The sequence below is a fragment of the Macaca fascicularis genome, chromosome 2 (assembly GCF_037993035.2).
Source record: "Macaca fascicularis isolate 582-1 chromosome 2, T2T-MFA8v1.1".
Taxonomy (NCBI): Eukaryota; Metazoa; Chordata; class Mammalia; order Primates; family Cercopithecidae; genus Macaca; species Macaca fascicularis.
The window spans coordinates 185,584,825-185,607,875 of record NC_088376.1 but is presented as its reverse complement, the minus strand read 5'-3'; the positions used below and the strand labels follow the sequence as shown (position 1 = coordinate 185,607,875).

Genomic DNA, 23,051 nt, shown 5'->3' with positions numbered 1-23,051 from the left:
CACTGGTTGTTGTTCTTGTTCTTTCCTAAAATTCAGAAAGATATTTTTATGTTACTTCTCAGTAGTATGAATAATAAGATGAAATACTTCCCTCAATGTTTATGTACGCATGTATTTTTTATAATCATATAACAATATATCTTAATGAGTAAGTCCATATTACTTACCAATAGAAGTCAGAAATCAATAAAATGTTATTAAGTGAATTGAATTTCAATTGCTCCACTTATGCTGCCATCCTTTTTTCATGTGAAATAAAGCAAATAGTAAGAATTTTTAAAATTATAATTCATGTCTATATTATGAAAGCATTCCAGCCAGTATATTTGTGATCCACTCTAAGTAGCAGACAAATTTAGAAATGTGTTCAAATGTCATCATCTATGGGGGTTTGTGAAAAGTAGTTAAACTGTTCAGAACTCTGATGAATTCAGCTAAATGTTCTCTTTATAACATCATAGATGTTTACTATAATATAGTCAGGTGCAAACACTCCTATTATTTTTACAAGTATATGCTCTCTAATTCCTTCATAACATCATTATATTGCATACCAGGAAACAGGGAAAGCTTCAGAGATTTTTATAAACTCCTTTTGAGAAGTGTTCATAAATTATATGGGCACACAAGTTATTGCCTTATGGTAGAAAATATTGTAAATGAACATGTATATGAGAAAAATTTATAAAGATAAAACTGTTCTTATACACTGCATTTGTTTGCTAAGGTAGCCATAACAAATAAGACAGGCTGTGTGGCTTAAGCAACAGACAATTTATTTTCTCGTAGCTTTGCAGGCTAGAAGAATCAAGTTGTCAGCATTGTTGATTTCATTCTGAGGCCTGTGTCCTTGGTTTGTAGGTAGCCATCTTTTCCCTTGTTTTCACAAGGTCAGGTCTGTCCTCTTTATCTCTAATCTCCTAATCGTCTCTTCTTATAAGGACATTAGTCATATTGAATTAGGACCCACTCATATGATCTCATTTTACCTTAATTACTCTTTAAAGACCCCATTTCTAAATGCAATCTCATTCTGAGGTCCTAGGTGTTGTGACTTCAACATATGAATATGTAGAAAGACAATTCAGCATAATATACACAAAGGCAGCATGTGGTGATATTTAAAATAAAATACATTGATTTGAATGTGTTGGAATAATACTCAGCAATAAAAATGAACAAAGTATTGATACACACAACTTGAATAAACCTCAATGGCACTATGCAGAGTGAAAAGCCTATTTCAAAAGGATGCATTCTGTATGATTCCACTCATATAATATTCTTGATATAATGTAATTATAGATATGGAAAACAGGTTAGTGGTTGTCAGGGCTTAGAGATTTGTAGGAGGGCAGTGTGGCTAAGAAGTGGTAGATGGAGGGAGGACTGTGATGATAGTTGTGTATCTTGATTATGGTGATAGTTACCTGACGCTGCATATGTGATAAATTGACATGTATATGATAAATGTCATGTGCACACACACACACACACACACAGACACACACACACAAGTCTTGTGGATTGGACCAGTGTCAATTTCCTAGTGTTCCCAGATATTATACATAAATTCACTTTGCTGATAATCTTCAGAAATGCCTCTAATAAATAAAGCAAAGCCATATAATATTGTACTTTGTATTTACTATGTAATTTTCCTCTTCATTTAGCAAATAGCTCCACATCATAGAATTTGCTTTATGGTTATTCAAAATAGAATTCCTGTTCTCTTTTGTTTTCCTCTTTCCTTTCATATCAACAAAATCTTGTCAAATATACCTTCAACATAAAATAGATGAGAGTTTTCTGTTCCTCTCTGCTTTAGCAGATGATTTCTAAGGTTTTTATTGCTGCAGCCTTATCAAAAAATACAATCTAGTACAACAATTTTTAGCTATAGGGAAAAAAATTTAATTTCTGGACAAAACCAATATGTCACTTTAAATGAAGTAAATATGCTTACATAATTTCATACATACAGCAGCCTTTCATTCTAGGATTACAAAAGAGTATATTTAGTTCACATCTCTGCTTATCAAAAGGATAAAATATAAGTCGTGTTTCACTTTTAAAATGGGATAGTTCATTAAAAGTGTGTTGCTTATGGAAAAAAGATACATATCAAACATAAAATAAGAGATGGTACACATATATTGAAACTATATATTCTAGAAGGATAATATCATTAAGCAATTTGTTCCAATAATTTATCTTTGTTGAATATTAAGAAAAGATTATTGTTAATTTAATTTGATTTTGTTTTACATATAAATATTAAAATAATCAAAGTATATTTCTATTTTATTTGAAAGTACATAAAGGTCCTAAACCAACCAAAATATTGTCACATATATACTAATAAAATATTATGACCAGACTTAAATATTAGCATCTGCTTCCATGTCATAATTTTGAGAGATACCAAGAAGGCCCCCTCTTCTTGTGCCTGAAATTCTGAAGTTAGAGAATCACATCTGTGACAGTGCAGATACTCCAGGTAAGGGTAGTGTTATGAACCAATTCAATCTGTGGATCTATCAGATATCCTTTCCATATCCAAAGGAGTCAGAGTGTAGTGTTGAATTTAAAAAGAATTTATAGAAACTTAATGTTTCAGAACAAACTTCAAACTGATGACATTTTGTTCCAGATTTAAATGAAATAATTGTATTGCTTCAAATACAGGAAATAATTTGCCATCACTCCACTTGGAGTATCTTTGGGAATTCTCTTTTAACTGATTTAAGAGTCAATTGCAAAGATTATCTGATAACACATTACAATTTCATTGGACTGAGAGGACAAGAGTAAAATAGTTTACCTTCTCTATAGGTTACATATTGTTTTTATACAAAAACGCAAAAGTGATAAGTGTTATTCATAAACTTTCAATTTATTTAACATATTTTTAGTGTATTCCTTGTGTATGATAGTGAGCCCTTACGTACTTTAAAGTCTGGTGGGAGGCAGTTAATAAGCAGGTAATTTCACAAATATGTAGTTAGTACTCTAGTAGGTACTGCTAAGGAGAAGCCTAGGGTGCTCTGAAAGCATATATTCTCCAAATCTGGAGGATAAGTTGGGGGGAGCCATCTTACTGAGGAAGTAACGTTTAAATTAAGTTCTGTTCTGAGGGATGAATAGAAAGTGATTAAATAAAATGAGGCTGGAATAAGGGAAATAATTCTGAGTAGAAGGAACCAAGCAAAAGTTGGATAATGGAGGAATTAGAGGCTGATCATATATAAGATAGTGTATCATAGAAGTACAGCAGGATTTGGGGAAGGAGCTAAAGAGTTCATCTAAAATTTGGAAAAATTAATGGGTATCTGCAAATAGCTGAAACAAGTTAAAGAATCAGCCACCTGTCAGAAGATGCTGGAATCTTTCCAGGGCCACAAATAGGGAAAAGAAGTCAGACTAATAACATTGCTCTTGAGGTCATACTTACATGAGTATGGAAAAAATATTAGAGACCAAAAAATATAGACAGTTATATTAATTATTTCATCCTCCTCTTACGTGTGCATATTGTGGAACATGAAGATAGAGATGAAATAAATTGGCCTTGGTTTGCCTTTTCTATCATGTAGTTGACTATATATATTTTTTTCTCATATTTAAGAAATACTAAGAAAACCACATTAAACAAATCTGGCTTAATTGTTGGCTCTGTTTATAATTAAACAAATGTAAAAAAAAGTTTGAAATCACTTAGAACCACTTAGATGTAGTTAGGAGAAACATTCCTTGATTATTCTAAGTCTAGTTTGCTAAATAAGATTATAGAGTTAAAACTATGACTTTCATAATAAGGAATCTTTGCAATACATCTTAATTAACTGACTTCTGCAATTCCTAAGATCTATATTTGCAACCTTCTGTTTTCATAGCTTATGTAAATGGTCTTGAAAGGTGTTTCATTTAGAGAGCAAAACAAGAAAGCAACATGCAGAAGACATTTGATTTTAATCTTCAGTGGATGATAGGAAAACGAAGGTGTGTAGTTCAGTAAAAAGTAATTATTCAGGTTTTAGACAGTAGAGGAAAACGTTAATCATGGATAGTCAACCCGAAACAAATTGTGTTTGTAGATATCCTGACATGTGCAAAAACCTTTAGGGACCATGTTCAAAGTGAAAGACATGGTAAATTACAAACCAATTCTGCTGATATTTGCTAAAGGGTCTTTAAAGCAATTATTGTCAGAACCAAGTTGTCCAATTCATTGGCATCTTAAAAAATACACTCAGCACTCCTATCTCTGCCCTTGAGCGACCATTCTATATAGGCCTGCCTTAGGCTTACACTGTGATTGCAGATTTCATGTATATGCTGTAGCAGGAATAACTAATTAAACCGACACTGAAAATATGTTTAAATCAACAGAAGTCTCTATATATGTACAAATTTGAGATGTCTATTTGGTTTACAGTTCACTGGATTTTGGAAATACAGTCTATCTCAAATGGCAAACTTTCACATGTTGCTGGAGTAAGTAATTAGGGATAGTGTAAACATTCTTCATCTTTATATTTGCATTTTAACGTATTTTATCTTTGAACGTCTCTCACAGTCCTCACTGTGTTTTCAAAAATGCTCACAGCAAATATTCTTTTAAAAACCTATGCAATTCTATCCAAAGTAAAAAAAAAAAAAAAAAAAAAAGTGTGAAAGTTTTAAATGCTTGCTTACTAAAAATACATGAAATACAAGCCAGAGGCATGATAAGTTTTATTTTGTTTATTAAAACAAAATAAAAGGCAATAACCTGACTTTAACTAAGAAATATGCTGTATTATTTGTATTTTTCCAAATTTCTTATACATAGGCAAATTATATATTCAAAACCTAGACATATTGAAGTATAAAATATTTCTATCTTCAACAAAAGTGTTGCTCCCCTGAAAAGTGCACTGAATGTTTTATTTATGGAAGAAATGTCAAACTAGCTAATTTTACTAAATCATGACTAGTAATGATTACATAATGATTATGGTGCAGCCAAATATTAAACTATAATCTAGGTGATTGTAAACTTTGTTTACACTCCTAAGAAACACCAAATTATTTCCAAGTCTAGCATCTTTTTGTGGTGTGCATCTTTTGAGTAATTGAATACTATAGAAAAGTGCTTCAGACTTTAGAAATTAGTTTTTTGAGAGTTAGTTAGCAACTCTGCTCCAATCAGCAGCTGTAGAAATTGAACAACTGTTCTCAGATAGTTGTGTAAAACACTACAGTGTCACTGTCTCACTGGACAATAATCATACATTTTTTAAATAATTTGCCTTTCCAACCAATATATAAGCTTCCTGAGGGCATGGATGATGTATTATTCACTAAGAACATCCTCAATTTACATTGCCTATAACAATAAATCTCTACTGACTGCATTAATAGAGATTGAAGATGGTGTGAGTTAATTTTTCATTTGCTTAATTCATTAAAACATATTTATTGACTGTTTAGTGTCTGCCAGGAACTGTTCTGTGTTCTAGGAATATAGCAATAAAGAGAAAAATAATTAACAGTGTTCCTGCTTTTACAGACACTATACTTTAGTGTTAAGAAGTGATAGGTCCCACGAGGAAGAACTAAACAGAGTAAGTGATTTGAAAATAATGGTTAGCTTTATGCAAGGAAACCAAAAACACCTCTCTAACTTGACACTTGAGCAGATCATGAATTGAAGAGAAACTCTTGTAACTATATAAAAGAAGACTACCACAGGCAATGGATATAAAAAGGGCAAAGCCTTAAATTCAAGCAGGAATATGTCTGGAAAGTAACAAGAAAGTATTATGGCATGTTTATTCTTTAGCATATACTAAATTTCATGTTCACTACATTCTCTGATTGTGTATCTACAACATATTCAACAAAGAATTTTAATCAACACTAAACCATCCTTTAATAGCAACTTTTCTCCGTGATCATACATTGCTAAAGAAATGTGTTTGATCCTAAACTTGATTTCGAGCAGTTGGCTTTTAGAGTCGTCAGCTGTTTTCTCTGAGGAATTCTCATTTGCACATTTTGCGGAAAAGGTGACTAAGTATTTTCTTTAGCATAAAATAACAAGACCTTATTGCTGTATTGGTGCCTCTACTACTATATTAACAGTTTTAATGGCATTTATCTGTACAAATTGAAAAACATTCATAGAGATTCTTTAGTAAAATGTTTTAAATCCTGTAAAATTAAACCAGATTAACAGATGTTTAACTAAATTGGAATTAAGTGTGTGCATAATCATGTTCTACATAATCTATAGCTATCATATGATATAAGGTTCTACTTTATGGTTAGGCAAATGTCTAGCAAACTGGCACATTTTCAATATAGTTCTTCGTTTGAAAATGGATGCCAATTTGATTTCATTAACTGAACTTTGCCTACAAAATAAATGAGGTGATTTGGATAACTGATTTATTATGTTTTTAGTATTTAACATTGGATTTTATTTGTGATTTTTTTTTTTTGACCGAGTCTCGCTTTGTCATACCCCAGGCTGGAGTGCAGTGGCATGATCTCGGCTCTCTGCAACCTCTGCCTCCTGGCTTCAGGCAATTCTCTGCCTCAGCCTCCCAAGTAGCTGGGATTGCAGGTGCCTGCCACCGCCCCCAGCTATTTTTTTTTTTTTTTTGTATATTTAGTAGAGACAGAGTTTCACCATGTTGGTCAGGCTGATCTTGAACTCCCAACCTCATGTTCCACCTGCCTCGGCCTCCCAAAGTACTGAGATTACAGGCATGAGCCACAGCACCTGGCCATTTGTGATATTTTCTAAAAACCTCTTTGAAGTAAATATCTTTAAGGATTAAAACAGCATTAATGTGTAAGAATAAAACAAAATTATTTTCCAAGTGGACAGATTATTCTGATCATCATTTAAAATGTGATATTTCTTCATACTTAAAAATATTTCAATTGCAAAGATTGAAAAACTAATTGCTGACCTTTTAACCAGACAGAAATTCCACAGACCATCATTAGATGAGTGTTTTTTCTTCCATGTATTCCTCTGCACTTTTCTATTTGGTTTAGATTCTAAAACAGTCAATCATCTACATAAATAATTTATGATGTCCAGTGAAAAATAAAAATGCAGGACCCTTTGTTCAAAAAGTAGGAAAAGGGAGTCATAAAAGGTACTGAAATACAATGCTCTTTCTTTCAGTGATTTATCTCTCTCAACCTGGCACAATGTTTTTTGTTTGCCATTTAATGTCCCTCTAAGTAAAGAAAAAGTAAAATTTCTAATTATTTGCATTAAAATTTACCATTCATCTTTATATTGCTCAATGACCATTTTAAGTGCAAATACAAGAACATTTAACATATGTGAAAACATCAAAATATACAAGTCTTTTTTCTGCAGTTGACCCCACATGCACCTCCTGTTCCCAAGTGTGTCTCAAGTAGTCCGGAACAGAAAAATATCAGCCAGACTCAGGAAGGTCGGGAAGTAAAAGAGAGGGTTCCTTAAAACATAGAGCCTGCCCAGAGAGCGCTCGCTCTGTACCAGGGGTACTTGAGCAGAAAGAATGATGACACTCCCAGGTTCCCAGGGCCCTGCTTCAGGACTGCAGCTGCCTTTGTAACCCACAATGGGAGACCACTGGTGGTCTTCAAATCTCCTCCTTGGTAGGTGAGAGACCTGCTTGCATTAAGACATGAAATCTGCAGAGCAGAAACAGCTACACACACACTCACATACACACACACACACACACGCACACACACATGATGCTCCAGGGTTAGCAGATGCAACCTAGACCCTTTCCATGATGTCCAGATCCCTCACTGGGGAAAATGAACTGGCAACCCAGGAATGTGGTCCTCCCCACACTGAGGTCAATATATTCACCTAACCTAGGCGGACTATGACAGCAATCACAGGGCAGGGGTAGGGATTGGAAGACTGCATGGCTGAGAGTTGGGGAGTGTGCCAGGGAGAACACATCCTGTGGATATGCTAAAGTAGTGGGAGGCTGGACCTATATCCCAGAGCCTAGGCATCGTGCTCCCAGCACATGCTCCATTGCCCCATTTGTATTCACTTAAAAAATATGAGTATAAAGATAAAAATTATTTAGAATTTCAATGGCATTAGCTGAGCATTAAACCCTAAGAGAGCTGTGCATCTGTATGAGCCATGCGTTCGTGAAGCCAGCCTTGAAAACATTTTATAAAATGGTAATGTCATTGTTTTTCAAATTTACCTCTCGGCGTTACTCAGCAAACCAATATAATCAATGATTCTGACACACTAAATATTGAGCTATCTGTTATGTAGTGGGAAATAAAAGATGCATGTATGAGTGTTTGAGACATGATGCTTGCTATGGAGCCGCTAACAGTCTTTTATTCTTTAAGATTTGGAAGTGAAAGTTTAAGTGAAAAAAAACTACATTAAATATATAATATCTGATTCAATATACATTTTCAAGAACTGACTACCTGAAATATTACTTAGTACACAAGCCCTTAAAATATGCATGAAGTAATAAATGATTAAATAGTGATATGACAGGCAGTGAATGTTGACATTTTACTTATTTTTATGAAAGAAAGCCTAGTTGTTTGACCACACATTTATTCTGTTAGGCAGTGAGCAAAGCTTTTACTAATGAAAGATTAAAAACAGAAAAAAAATTGAGAAAGAGTTCCATGATTTGACTAATGCTCTTCTAATTATTTTGACATTCTAATAGATCTAAGGGTGGATTTCAGTTATCAATAATTTTATGCTCTGCTATATATTGTTATACTTAGTCACTTTCAAGATGTGTTCTGAAATATAAAAGTGTTTTTCCCTTGAAATAATTATGATAGAAATTGAAATTATTTGTATTCATTCTTTTATATTGTAATTCAGCTTACATATTTCCTAAATAATCTTTTATTAAAGCAAGTAAATATTATTCCAAGGATGATAGATATATCTATAATATATAAATACAAATGTGCTTTATGTTCTTTTTCATTTGTTTTTTTACAAAAAATATTTAATCTTCGGCTGACAGTAAATATCTTAAATATGTATTAGTTTTTACTCTATAATGCTCATATGAATGGATGCCCTCCTATTTTAACTTCCTGTTTCAAGGCTTCTTTATATAAATAGTGGATGTTTGGCCATTGTCTATCTACGAGTTGTTCAGATTATATTTTGACCTGTCTATTTAGTAGTTATGCCCTGTATTTAAAAATAAAAAATTTATTATTTTTTATAAACATAAATATGTTGATCTGCTCTAGATAGGGATTACACAGATTCCTAGAAATTTGGAATAGGTTTCTCATTCTATTTTTATGAGAATAAATGTTTAATATACTGAGCAGTTTTGAATATTTAAAATCTTTATCTGCTGTTTTTCTTTTGCTGTTTTATAAAATGTGAGATACTTGTATTAAGAGGTAAACAAATGCTATTTGAAATGCAACTTAAATATGTATATATTTATGCGTTTTTCTTTTTTGTTTGTTTTTGAAGCAGAGTCTTGCCCTGTCGCCCAGGCTGGAGTGCAATGGCACGATCTTGGCTCACTGCAACCTCTGCCTCCTAGGTTCAAGCGATTCTCTTGCCTTAACCTCCCAAGTAGCTGGGACTATAGGTGCGTGCCACCACGCCAGGATAATTTTTTGTATTTTTAGTAGAGACGGGGTTTCACCATGTTAGCCATGATGGTCTCGATATCCTGGCCTCGTGATCCACATGCCTCAGCCTCCCAAAATGCTGGGATTACAGGCATGAGCCACTGCACCCGGCTTTAATTATATTTAAATTTAAACTATAAATGATCTGCAAAATTATTTCCTAAAATAAATTATTTTCCACTTTTTGAATTGTATTAACCAAATTTATGCCAGCTTATGTTAGTTTTACACGTATATTATAAGGTAATGGTTTTCACATGCTTGAAATAACCTAAAGAGAATGTAGAGTTACTAGTCAGGAGGCAAGACGCACATATGCCCTTCTCAAATAAATATTATTTTTATCCTATTTCAAAGAAATATTTTTAATCCCCTTGTATCTTTCAACTGACTCTTTAAAGATGGTCTTCCCGAAATATCTCACCTAAAATCTTCTTGTAACTAGCAGAAATGTTAGTTTATTTAAGAGGAAAACAGAAAAAATAAATTGCACTTCAGGAGATAGAAGGTCACCATCCCCTGAATCGTCACTCTTCGTAGATAGGAAGACCATCAGTAGAACATTCTAGTTAGATCATTACTACTTATTTCCAATTTGCAAGTTTATCATCGCCAACCACCTTCTTTCACTGTTCTACAATTCTGTATTTTTGGTAGAATGAAGAAGTGTCCTTCATGAATGTTCACAAATCTTTAAGGGGCCACAAAGGAGTGACAATATATCAGACTAAGAATTTTTCCAGAGATACATCTGGGATGTACATCTGGGATATGTGTATGTATGTGTGTGTGTGTGTGTGTGTGTGTGTGTGTGTTTTCAAAATAACCTGAAAGCCTCTCAGTTATTCTATCAACTGAGTGCTATGAAAACGTTAGTTTCCAGAGGAGAAGACTCATCTCCAAAATAAGAATGAGATTCACTTCTGTGAAGAAAGTCATTGGTAGCTTGATGGGGATGGCATTGAATCTATAAATTACCTTGGGCAGTATGGCCATTTTCATGATATTGATTCTTCTTATCCATGAGCATGGTATGTTCTTCCATTTGTTTGTGTCCTCTTTTATTTCACTGAGCAGTGGTTTTCTTCACAGAATTGGAAAAAAACTGCTTTAACGTTCATATGGAACCAAAAAAGAGCCCCCATTGACAAGACAATACTAAGTCAAAAGAACAAAGCTGGTGGCATCACGCTACCTGACTTCAAACTATACTACGAGGCTACAGTAACCAAAACAGCATGGTACTGGTACCAAAACAGAGATATAGACCAATGGAACAGAACAGAGTCCTCAGAAATAATACCACACATCTACAGCCATCTGATCTTTGACAAACACGAGAAAAACAAGAAGTGGGGAAAGGATTCCCTATTTAATAAATGGTGCTGGGAAAATTGGCTAGCCATAAGTAGAAAGCTGAAACTGGATCCTTTCCTTACTCCTTATATGAAAATTAATTCAAGATGGATTAGAGACTTAAATGTTAGACCTAATACCATAAAAACACTAGAAGAAAACCTAGGTAATACCATTCAGGACATAGGCATGGGCAAGGACTTCATGTCTAAAACACCAAAAACAATGGCAACAAAAGCCAAAATTGACAAATGGGATCTAATTAAACTAAAGAGCTTCTGCACAGCAAAAGAAACTACCATCAGAGGGAACACGCAACCTACAGAATGGGAGAAAATTTTTGCAATCTACTCATCTGACAAACGGCTAATATCCAGAACCTACAAAGAACTCAAACAAATTTACAAGAAAAAAACAACCCCATCAAAAAGTGGGCAAAGGATATGAACAGACATTTCTCAAAAGAAGACATGCATATAGCCAACAGACACATGAAAAAATGCTCATCATCACTGGCCATCAGAGAAATGCAAATCAAAACCACAGTGAGATACCATCTCACACCAGTTAGAATGGCGATCATTAAAAAGTCAGGAAACAACAGGTGCTGGAGAGGATGTGGAGAAATAGGAACACTTTTACACTGTTGGTGGGATTGTAAACTAGTTCAACCATTATGGAAAACAGTATGGCGATTCCTCAAGGATCTAGAACTAGAAATACCATATGACCCAGCCATCCCATTACTGGGTATATACCCAAAGGAATATAAATCATGCTGCTATAAAGACACATGCACACGTATGTTTACTGTGGCACTATTCACAAAAGCAAAGACTTGGAATCAACCCAAATGTCCATCAGTGACAGACTGGATTAAGAAAATGTGGCACATCTACACCATGGAATACTATGCAGCCATAAAAAAGGATGAGTTTGTGTCCTTTGTAGGGACATGGATGCAGCTGGAAACCATCATTCTCAGCAAACTATCACAAGAACAGAAAACCAAACACTGCATGTTCTCACTCATAGGTGGGAATTGAACAATGAGATCACTTGGACTGGGGAAGGGGAACATCACACACTGGGGCCTATTATGGGGAGGGGGGAGGGGGGAGGGATGGCACTGGGAGTTATACCTGATGTAAATGACGAGTTGATGGGTGCTGACGAGTTGATGGGTGCAGCACACCAACATGGCACAGGTATACATATGTAACAAACCTGCACGTTGTGCACATGTACCCTAGAACTTAAAGTAAAATAATAAAAAATAATAACAATAAAATAATGAGATTCACAAAATTAAGGGGACTTCTTCAAAATCGGAGTGCTTTCACCGTGTTCATTCTGGCGGCAGTAATGTTTCTTCCAGGGAATATTCAGCAAAGGGCAAAAGAAAGCCACTATCACAAATAATGTGCAGGTCGTGGTGATGAATAAATTTTGAGTTTTATTTTTCTTTTATCATTCAAACCCTTAACATTTGCAACTCAAACCCTCAAAATAGGGATGTCTTTATTCCGTAAAATCTATGCCTTTTTAAACATTTATTTTTGTAAAATCCATAAAATGAAATCTATGCTAAAATACTACAGGGTGGTATAGCTTCTTTTGTATGTCTAAGCTAAACCTAATGCAGACATGCTAAAAACATATAACACATTTTGAAAGACTCAAATAATTAGCACTTTAAATGTAGCATAAATAAAAATAGAGATTTTTTGCTTATGTCAAATTTTAACAGCATAAAGTGAAGATAAAGTCGTAGCAGTTTATGTTAAAATCTCATTAGACACTATTGCCTTAAATTATTGAAGTAATAAAACTATAAAAGTAGATTCTCAGTAAATGACATGCCATATAATTTATCACTATTCTAAAAGTAGATATTAGATGTAGCCAAATTATGAAAACTCATTTAGTTCTTTGTTAAATAAAATTTTAAAAATACGTTTAATACAATGTAATTTTGTCATCCATTTTCAAAATAAAAGAAGAATACATAATGATGGATGAAATGCAGAAAAATAATCAAATTGCATTAGGTTTCTGAAGACCTTATGATATGGTCTCTTTCCTCATTTATGAAGATTTAAAGTTTTAATGACCCGTCAAATCAGAGAGCCTCATTCTTCTACTGCAGTCTAGAACTGAATGTCATTCTCTAAACTTTTCACAATGAATGTTTCATTGCTTTATTTCTCTATTAATTTTAACTTTATTCTGTATTTTCGTATTTTTTTTAATGTTCCCTCTCTGGTGTCTCACAGTTGGTCTCTGCCTTGAGCGGAAGGAATGAACTAATGTATCTACCTTCATGTGACTTTTTACCCGATGATGGTTCATCGAGGTGTAAGAAATGCCACAGACAGAGTATGGGAAGAGTTATCCTTTATTTGACATAAATTTGGCCAATAGGGACCTGATTCTCAGGAAAAGTATAATTTTTAAGGTCAAAAGCGCAAAATCATTGTTGCCTATTTATTCAACAACTAGGAAGACTAATTATGTTTAGGATTTAAGCTAGCCAAACACTCAGATTGTACACTGTCTAAACTTAACACAGATATGGCAAACGAATGGTATTGCTGTACTGTATTTTGCACTAAAAAGCTTTATTTATTTTTAATATTCGTTTTTCAGTAACTAATCATTTTTCTCATGGTTGCATTTCTTCATTGAAATTTTACTTAGTTTTCTATTTAAAAGTTTTCTTAGGAGATGTGGTGGCAGGTTTCCATAATACTTGACAAAAATTCAGGGTGTTGTGTTTATATAGTGAAATGTCATTTGCTGCTAGGATAATGTAGTTGTTACATAAATATAAAATATAGTGCTGCTCCATTTGGATATGGAAACTTTTTAACATGGATTCTCATCCAGGCATGTCTCCTTAAAACGTGGGACGTATATTTAATCAAAATCAACTAGTGAATAATTAGCTTATATAGCAGAAATTATTTGTGTTTCCTATGAGAGCATAAAAAGTTTCTGATTAAAGAAACTGAAGAGATAGTCTTGAAATAAGTCCTTACCACACAAAGAGATTTAATATGGGATAAAGAATATATCTCAAAGTAATGAGAAAGTACATCAGTGAATAAAATTTGTTGAGGGAAAGCTATTATTTAGAATACTCCAAATCAAATCATTAACTAGGAAAATACCCTAAAACAAATTTTAAATGTTCAAACAGATATGGTAAAAATAAAATCTTAAGAAGAGGTGCATATAGGTGTGAATATAAATAATGATCAGAGAAGTTATAAAAAATTGCAAAGCAAAAAACATGTGGCTCTAATGGAAATTTCATACATCACAATTTATTATAAACAAAATGAAAATAAAGGGTAAGGTGGGGAAAACTTTTGTCATGAATAGACCATGGTAAAAATTGGCAAAAGACAGGAGTGATCAATTCTCAGAAAAAAGGCAATTGCCTAATATGCATTCCAAAAAAACTTCACTCTTGCTGCAAATCAGAGAAATGCAAATTAAAACAGTAATGGTAGGCAATGTTCTTCTCATCAAATTGGACTCGTTGATTTTTCTTTGGAAAATGGCAATGCTCTGATTCCTTAGCGTATGATTTGGTCAAAATCTTCCTATCACTGTAGGAGTAACTATAAAACTACATGGTATTGTGTATCTAGCACTTTAAAATTATTATACTCTCTAAATCTACTACTAGGCATTGTCAGTTTTTAGGAAAGATAATACGGGTAGAAAAACTGCATGTGTATAGAAAAATGTATCATTTATAACAGGGAAGGGTATAAATATCCTAAATGACCGACAGTAAACAATAAATAAAATGTACTATGTCTGTGAGATGGAATGACAAGTCTAGTGAATGAGAATAATGTTTACAATATTGTGTAAAGTGTAGCAGGATTAGAAACCCTATATACACTATTACCCCAGTTATGTGACAATTGATGTACATACATGGATACATGGTCATAAGGAAATGAATATTAAATTTATGAAGTGTTACCAATATTTTTCTCTGTGTGGTGTGTTTATGGTTGACTATTTCTGTAAAATTATTTGCAAAGTCCTTTATGATCTGATCTTGCTTATCCTTTCATAACTCCTTATATTTACCCTATCACAGTGCGTAACTGTACTCTGCATTTCAATTGCATGTCAATATTTTCTACTGGACAGTCAACAAATGTTAATATCTCCATGGTCTACCATAGCACCTGTCACATAAAATCTGTGCATTAAATATTTGCTAAATAAATTTGTGATTGTGTGTGAGTATATATACATACATACATATACACACAGACACACACACACACATAATGTCTATTATACTCACAGTGGAACTTTTTAAAATTTCAATGTTTTGATACTTTTGCCCCTTGGTGGTAAAGTGCTCACTTAGGACATCAACAATAAGCATTCTGTTTATAGATTCAACATCCTGGAACAGACTTACAGAAGGTATTGTGTTCAGTTGTACAAACCTAAGCATGAACGCCCAGAAAATATACAAGAAAGATTATTTTCTGTCTGCTTTTATGAATCTCTCAGGCCCCAAATTTTATATCCTGTTTACATAGTTTAGTCTGCTATTTACCATCTGCATACTCGTGAATTTATAACTCATAATTACATTATTTTTTTCCTGTTGAAATGACCAGTAGTGTAGTCATGTATAGAGGTGGGAAACAGCTGGTCAAAATCTGATCAACTCTGTGTTCTGGTCCCTAAACTGTTACTATCCAGCTGTGTAAATTCAGTGAAGTTATTTAATCTCTCCGGACCTCAGATTCTGCATCTACAAAATAAGTATCTTGCATGAGATAACATGATGAGCAAGCAAATAGTAACTGTGTAGTCTCTTCATATTTGCAGTCAACATCCTACATCATTCTAAAGACTTTATCTAAACAGAAATAAGAAAATGAATGTTTATAAATATGCAAGAACTTTTCCACACCTCCACTAAAAGGACACCTCTCTTAAAAATCCTATTTTAACTTTTCATACATACAGGTCCTGCTGGAGGCTCGACATTGTAATATTTTGAGGTATTCTTGAAATTTTGCTATAGTGACTTAAAGTTGTGCTGTTGTTTTTAGAAGGTAAACAAGTATCTCAGTAATGTTTCCTCCCATATTAAAGTCTGTATCCTTTTACTCAGAAGAAAATAAAAATCCTTATAGTTTTTGAAAAATAAAAAATACACTACATTTAAAACCTCGCTATATCTGGTTCAAGTTGGCATTTGAAAAAAAAACTATGTGAATAGAAATAATTTTAATTCTTGAGGCATAACAATAAGAATATCTTCTCTGCATTTCTTTTTTTTTTTTACAATCCACTCTGTCACTTTCAACCTTATCATTTTTTTGTTTGTTTACCATTTTTTTATCACAAATGTATTTCTCAAGATTGTGCCTAAGGAAGTTTCTTCAAAATGATTTAGGTGTATTCTTCATTTCATCACTTAATTCGACGATGCAATACTTTCCAAATAGAATTTTGTCTTTTGACAATATAATGTAAGCTCCATGACAGATGGATTTTTCTCAATGTATTTTATTGTGTTGCTCACTCTATTCCTGGAGCTTCGAATAGTATGACATATAAAGTTGACGCTCAGCAAATGTTTGTTTAATAAACTGAGGAGCAAGCAATTATTAAGCCATAATGCATGAGTACTCTGTGCTGTCATACAGTAGAAGTAAGAAAGGAAGAGGTGGTGTTTTCCAACTCAAATGCTTTACTTACTCTAATTGAGAAGACAAGGTTAGCAGACCAAAAATGCTAGTGAAAAAAAAAGTATACTTTTTTTTTTTTTTTTTGGAGACAGGGTCTCCCTCTGTTGCCCAGGCTGGAGTGCACAATCTCAGCTCACTGCAACCTCTGCCTCCTGGATTCAAGCGATTCTTCCACCTCAGCCTCCTCAGTAGCTGGGATTACAGGCACATGCCACCACACCCGGCTAATTTTTGTATTTTCAGTAGAGACAGGGTTTCACCAAATTTGTCAGGCTGGTCTGGAACTCCCAACCTCAGGTTATCCGCCCACTTCAGCCTCCCAAAGTGCTGGGATTACAGGTGTGAGCCACCGTGCCCAGCCAGAAAGTATATCTTAAGTAACGTGTTAAATTATAAGATACAAATTGTAAATGCTTTACTTTAGAGGAGGAAAGAAAAGCGTAACTAAGCTGGAACAATTCTTGGAGGAGCTTTACCCTAAAGGAAGAATAGCATTTGGGTTGCCCTAACAGAGTGTGGAGACTTGGGATCATAAAGTCAGACAGGAAGAACAAATTTTCACAAGTTGTTTCTGTCAGGGTTATAGAAAAGTCAAATTCTTCATGTCCATATCTGAAGAAGCCTTCACTAAGTCAAGATTTACACCACAGTCAGACTTTGATAAGAAAGTTATAGAATCATGCTCATTCACTTTAGGAGACAATCTGCCCACAGAATTATAAGCTAGGTCTAGTAGCAATGTTATATTCTGCTTCCTTGAATATGAGCAATGTTGGATAGAGTTTTGAATATCAAAGGTGAGATTTCCCAGTAGGATAAGCTTGCTTTTGGGGATTGTTCTTTTAAGGAAGACTTAGCAAAAATAGTTTTCATCTGGGAGCAAATTTACATGGCACTGTTACAAGATGCACAAGTTTTGATCTTGATTTATAAATAGCCATTAGGGTAGAATACTGGTTGTCTTCCCACAGCAACATCTCTGAGCATGAAGCACTTTTTGGTCAAGCCCCTAGGATTTATCTGCAGGGCATTCAGTTATAAAACCGTTTTTCATCGATCTCAGCTGTTGAGAACTTAACTGTAGCTTATTTTCACTTTGATTTTGAAATCCATAAATGCCATTCACAGCATTTAAGAACTAAAATCATTGGCACAGGAATTTAAATGAAGAGTGATAAATCAAGGCTGCCAGTGGCTACTGCCTCAGCCAGATGCAAACACCACAATCACAGTGTTTAATAGCTTTGCACGCCTAATTTCAAATTAAGTGTGACAAATTAGGCAGGAAGTTAATTACTATCTTGAAACAAATAGTCTAATGTTGATTGGGAATGGCATCATAAAGCTGTGTTTTACCTAAACAGGATACCCAGAGGAAATATTAGAAAATAGAGATGTACAAATAATGATTAGTTCAGGTTAAAAACAAAGCAGGGCTGGGGGTGGGCAGCATTTATTATGTGACTAGTTGGATGAATCCAGGTATATGAAAAAGGACTTCCCTCTAAGAACAGCTTTTCTAGTCTAAGCAAACAAGGAAGTAAATGGACAGATTCATTAGACTCTTGGTACCTATATGGTAGATGAGGTGAGAGGTTTGAGAGTCAAATACACCATATCTCTACCACTGTTGGCCAGACACTAGAATGCCTGTCAACTCTTCCCCTGGCTAATGTGCTAAAATGGACAAGTACACATCAAGTTATGGCAGATATGCTAAAATGAATAATTACACATAATGTGACCTTAAAAACCTGGAGATGTTATACATCACAAATTTTTTTAACTTGTCTCTCATTTGTTTTTCTCTGTTTATACTCCTGGCTCCTGTTGTCTTTAGACATTTATAGGACAACAACTTTTTCTTTAAGTGACTTCCTACTTGACCTAATGATTTTTAGTGGTGTTTGAGGGAATGTTTCAAGAAAGAACCTGTCCTTTGGAGTTCAAATTAATTTAAAGAAAGATGTGGTGCAACCTTCATTCAATGGGATCAAGTCCCAAAGCACTTAATTGTCAGATACTCTTCCAAGACTTTATTTATATTAAATCATTAAACATACCAACCCAATGACTTGCTACTATTGACATTTTCCAGATGAGGAAACAGGCACAGCCAGACTAAATAAAATGTCAAGATTACATAGTTAACACATGGACAAACTAGAATTTGTAAGCAAGAAATCTGGGTCGAGAGAGTGAACTCTTAACCATTAGGACATTTCGAGACCTGGACCTAGGGAGAGCCATAGTTCTTAGTTATAAAACCCTTGTTATTTAGTCATAAGTTACTCAAACCATTCTTCTTGCTTCTCTACTTATTGCTAGCCAGAAACATACTCTCATCAAAAAATAAATAATGAAAAGATTAAGATAGCTTTTAGCAGACTCTTTAGAAAATATGATGAGCCATCACAGTAAATGTATGTACTACTGGTGGCTTCTTAGCTATCCTTGGAGTGCACGAGCTTTTCTAGTCTCTCGCCGCAATGTCTTGCCTAAATTGGAACAGGCTATAAATTGAAGGAGGATATTGAAACTCTAAATTACCCTCTGTCTTTATAAAGAAAAAAAAAATGGCCTTTGTTCTTTCATTATATTTGATCTTGATCTTGAAATAAGTATTTTTGCTATGCATCAATATTTGTATGTTTATAATAGGACACATTTTATAAATGTAAAGGGAGAGTTAAGTTAAAAGATATATTTAATCAAGGAAAACTTCAAATTTAGAATGAATATATTCCCTGGTAAACCTCTACACGTGCATATATTTTGTCAATTACAAAGGGAATATATGCCCAGTCAATCTCGTGTTCTTTGCAGTTGCCCAAATACTCCAGACACATTCCTGCCACAAGACTTTTTGTTACTTCTTTGAGGTCTTTGCTCAAAATCGTACTTTGACAAAGAAATGTTCCATGGCCATTTTATTAAAAACTAGAATTTTTCATATCTACCACTAACTTCATTCTCTGCCTTCCTTTTTTAAAAATATTATTATATGCCAACTTACTTATATGTTTATTTTCTGTCTCCCATCAATTTTAATGTGTGCTCCACGTATGAAGGACTTCTGCCATGTTTATTTGCTATATTCCCTGTGCCTACAATAAAACTTGGCTCATTCTAGGCACCCAGTACCAATTTGTTGAATATGTGAATGCATGAACAGTTGAATAAGTGAATATTCCTTGAAAGTCATGGTTTCATGAAAATAATGTATTAGCCACTTTCTAACTAGATGATCTAAATATCTATAATTTAGACTTTATAAAAATCTATAGTAAAACTAGCTATAAATGTCAAATATCTCTTTGGACATTTTACTGTAGTCAATTATTAAAATACTCTGTATAATTAGCATTTTTTATAAAAGGTGATGTTAACTGCTAAGCAGAATCAATATTGATTAACCATACCTACAGTATAATCTGGTTTATAGATATGCTTCTGGGGAAGGCATAGTTATTTTAAAGGAGAAGTGTTTAAAAATGTTGTCATAGCTTATTTAAATAATTCTTACTTTTTTATTAGAAATAAATTCATTGATATATTCTCAGAGCCTAGTACAGTGCCTGCCACCCAGAAGGTATTCATATATATTTGTTCAAAAAAGGAATATATGATTAAAGGAATGCACTTTAAATTTTCATGAATTTTTTTACAAAATGCCTTCCGATTAAAGGGATGCGCGCGCGCACACACACACACACACACACACACCCGTAGGCAAATAAGGTTTGCAAACCAACACACAATGCAACTACTTACTTTTCGTATAATAATATAATAAAATATACAATCATATAAGCAAGGTGTTGTACTTAGGAAATAGTTTCAATAAAGAATCTAATAATTTAAATTTATGTATTAATATGCTTATAAAAGTTTAGAATAAAAATATTTTTAAATCACAGAACTTTGCATGCTTATATCAAAGCTGTTTTGTAAGTTATACCATCTTTTGTTATAATTGTAATATGTGAAGTTAAAAGAAGAAAAATAAGGTGAGGTGTGCGTTGTTAGAGAGGAGAGTATACTGTGTGGCAGGTAAACATGAGACCAAAGGTCTGTGGCTCGTGGTTTTTGTTCTAATTCTGTTCACAAATTTGGGTGAATTTGGACATCATTGTAGTTTTCTGTACCAATACTATTTATTGACATAAACGGAGCAGTTTCAATATTAATTTAATATAAGAATAATGAAGATTTGATAAAGATGCCAGATCTCTGCATGCGTCGCCCTAAAATCTAACTTTTTTCTGTAAAGAGCAAGATAGTAAATATTTTTGGCTGTGCAGGTTATACATTTTCTGTCAGACTACTCAACTCTTTCCTTGTACTATGAAAGTGTTACAGGATCTTTGGGGTGTCGCTTTCCTGGCCGGAAACCTCTGTGGCCCGTGGTGCCTTTGCCCAAGTTTTGCTCGGGCCCGCTAGGCTCATTCCGTCCGCTCACCCTGGCTGGCTTCCCTTGGCTCATGCTACCAGCATGGATCCCATGCCTCCAAGGGAGAATGCAAGTCAGGCGTGCAGTGGGAAGAAGTGTGTGTGTGAGCGTGGGGTCCGGCCATTGCGCACAGCCGGACATGCTGGCTGCTTCCAGGGGGCGGGCGGCGCCAGGTTGCCGGCACGGGCGGCGCCAGGTTGCCGGCACGGGCGGCGCCAGGTTGCCGGCACGGGCGGCGCCAGGTTGCCGGCACGGGCGGCGCCAGGTTGCCGGCACGGGCGGCGCCAGGTTGCCGGCAGGGGCACTAGTTCTCTGTAAAGCTGACACTGTACCAGGTGCACTGCATGTAGCTCCTCCACCTGGCAGCAGGGAATGTGGTGATGCATGGAAACTTGGAGACATCAGAAACTGCAGGAACCCAAAGAGGGAGTCACAGCCCTGGATTGGGAAGCTCCCAGGTCTAGACTCCTCGAAGGTCTACAACTCTTCTCTCCTTCTCTTCGTCCACAATATGGTGAGCAAGGGGCTTGTTTCAGTCCTGTTTGTGATACAGCTCTTTTAGCCTGGCCATTTGGTGGGCCCCAAATTATTGCCCTGTAACTAGGAAGAATGAGATACACAGAAAAATGGAGGATGAGCAAGGCAACGAGTAGCTTTATTGAGCATTAGAACAGCTCTGAGGAGACACACAGTGGGAAGCTCCTCTCCATAGCCAGGGTGTCCCCGTAGCCTGGTGTCCCTGTCCTAGCAGGGCTAGGAGCTGAACATTTCATCGAGACACCCTGGCTATGGAGAGGAGGGTTGTTCCTCTCTGCTCGGCAGGTCATCCCCCGAAGAGTGTTCAGGTCTCAGCAGAGAGCCTAGCTCCTCTCTGCTAGGCATGTCCCAACGAGTGTTCAGTTCTCATCAGAGGGTAGCTCCTCTCCCCAGCTGATCATCCTGACAATTGTTAAGCTATACAGCAGAGAGGTTAGTTCCTCTCTGAAGCTGGTCACCCTGTCGTCTGCTCTGCTCTGGCTAAGCCTGGGGCTTTTATGGGCCTCAGAGGGAAGGAAGTGGGCACCAATTCATCCATGGGCAGCCATGAGTGGGCCCAGAAAAAGTACCACAAGTTCCCACTCTGGTCCACGGAACTGGCAGTGCGCCCTGGCTTGAAGGTGGAGCCTCACTGGGGACCCTCAACCTTTGCCCAGGAGCTTGTCTGCCTCCTGCCGTCCTCCATGGCTCCCAGGCTGCTAGCGCCAAGGGGAACCTGCAGGCCAGCATGGAGCCGCTCTCACTGCCCCACCATCGGCTTCTCCCTCAGCACTCGTCGGTGCCCCAAATCCAGAGGGGTCCGAGGTGGCGAGGGGCTGGTGTGTCAGCACTGCCCCAAGAAGGCACATATCCGGCAGGGCTGTGACAGCGCCTGGGCTCAGCCCCAGCCCTCCTGCTCTGAGATTGGAGCGGGGACCAGGAGTAAGGAGATGCCGGGCAGCAGGAGCAGACACTCCCGAGCCTGCAGGGGCAGGGGCGGCCTTCCCAGGACCCCGAGGGTGCAGAACACAGAGATGCCCGGGTCCTCCACCTGGGAGGGTGGTGCTATCATCCACTTTGTGAAGTGTGCAGGCAGCCCCAGCCGCGGTTCCCTGCAGTCTGTGATGGGGTTCCCACCGCTGCCACTGCTGCTCCTACTCCTGCCACCACCTCTAGTGCCCTCCTGTTGCAGCCGGCGCAATGGCAGCAGCCGCTCTGGATGGCCCACTGCTGCCGTCAAAGGTAGCTCTAGACTACATAAATGAGTGAGCATGCTTGTGTTCCAATAAAACTTTATTTACAAAAGCAGGCAG

At 35.9% G+C, this 23,051-nt stretch overlaps 1 protein-coding gene across 7 annotated transcripts in view; it reads left to right on the top strand.

The window, feature by feature from the left end:
- EPHA6 (EPH receptor A6) overlaps positions 1-23,051 on the top strand; it is a 930,448-nt gene that overhangs the window by 429,727 nt on the left and 477,670 nt on the right. The window lies entirely within an intron of this gene.